Consider the following 2,005-nt stretch of genomic DNA (forward strand, 5'->3'; position numbering starts at 1 on the left):
CCCCAAAGAATTTGGGGTAATGTTATAAAAATATGCTTACCCTTAAGAAATCTCCAAATTTAATTATATAACACTTCTACAGTTTTGTTTTTTTTTTTTTGAATCTTGGTTTCTAACCATTCCTGTATTTCCTGGGCATATTTCACATCATAATTGGTCTATTCAAATTTTGATATAATTTTCTCTCTTAGGTAATGAAAAATATTCACAAAATCCGCAAGTTGGTATCATTTTAGGAGAGTTAAGACAACAAAAATGCTAAGAGATTCCGAGTGACTCCTGGATTCTCTTGGATACTAGTATTACAGGAACACCGACTCAAATTTCTTCCAGTAAAAACTAAGAATTTTCCACATAGCTGGCAAACAGTTGAAACCAGGAATCCTAAATCTGTAAGTACTTAGAATCTACTGTATCCATTATTTTGTTATGCAGAGAAGGCTACCATTATTATATAAGCTTCAACTATTTTAAATGTGAATCCTTTGCCTCAGATCATTAAAAATGCTAAGACTTTACCTCCAAAGAAACAGGAAGGCAAATGAAAATATACATAGGAAGCACTAATGAGCATTTGACTTACTCAGTAGCCCACTTGATGATTTTATATCAAGTGGCCTGTCTCTAAACATCAAAGGTGTTTATCAGTATCTTGAATCCCTACTTTAATATGTATATTTGTGTATTTACTTAATTTTTTTTCATGGGTAGGCACTCCTTTCAATTATCACCATTCTTTAAGAGTAACGTCTTCATTGTCTTTATTTAGTTATTCAAGCAGCCAATTCTATGCTTTAAAAGCAACAGGTGCTTGCAAAACACACACTAGAAAAAAAATCAGTATATTTAAATTTGTCCACAGTAGATTTACAAAGGGGGAAATTTGGTAGAGGTCACTGAAGAACCTTCAAACTTTCCCAAGTTAAACATAATTTAAAATAGTAACTAATAATTACTATAGGCAGAGATTTCTGTCTGTTTTGTTCATTCAGGTATCTCCAATGCCTGGCACATTGTAAGCATGCAAATATTTGCTGAATGAATGAATGAATAATTTTGTTATAATTAATGGAGGATATCCTAAGAAGGTGATTTATATTGCAAACAGCATGTACTACAAATCCTTAATTAAAACTCTATTGTGTAAAAATATTGATAACCTTTTCTTTTTTATCATTTTATCTCCATATCTTTTCTTGACTTCATTGAACTTATTATCTATAGTAACAGGAAATGGGAATAGTTTTGCTATCCTAAATTTACAAACATCTTTTATGCCTTTTAAACTTCTCCCACATTCATTTTTTAGTGCAGAGTGTCTAATATATAGTAAGAAGTTCAAAAGTTAAGTTGGAAGACTCCATTAGTGAAATATTCAACCTTGAAAAGTAAAAAGTCGCATATACCTTCTCTCTTAATGTCTGCCAGCTAAATACCAACAGGTAAACATTTTTTTAAATCCTTTAATCCAATTCTACTGAAGTTGTTTAGGAAAAACTTTTCATTGTCTTACACTGCACCAACTACTAGGGGTATCAAAGAAATGTATTCTTGCACTGGAGGAATTCACAAAGACATGTGCACATAAAGCAATTAGAAAAGAAGACACAACAAGACAGGCTCTAAGGGACATTGTGGGCTAGTGACTATAAACTATGACTTAGTCTTTGGATTTTACAAGTAAATAATATTTGGATTAACAGTAACCCATCTTGTTTGTTAACATGAAATGTAGGCTCATGATTTTCAAACTCCAGATGCATTTTTAATTTTAATAGTCACTAGGTAATAATTAAGATACACATTTAGACTTAACAATTAAAGTTTAAAATTGAGGTACAACAAATGAGTCTGAGTAGATCTTTCCTGAATTTGCTATTTTTTTCTTATCTATAACTCTTGTACTCTTTAAACTTCAAAGTTTTATGTTATGCATTTAAAGAGGCTACCATCAATAAAGAAACCATCAACAAAGAACTTAACTCCTTTTTCTCTAGAAATACAG

The sequence above is a fragment of the Eumetopias jubatus genome, unplaced genomic scaffold, assembly GCF_037043125.1.
Source record: "Eumetopias jubatus isolate StellerSeaLion01/CBP00866 unplaced genomic scaffold, mEumJub1_p1.0 scaffold_7, whole genome shotgun sequence".
NCBI classification, from domain to species: Eukaryota; Metazoa; Chordata; class Mammalia; order Carnivora; family Otariidae; genus Eumetopias; species Eumetopias jubatus.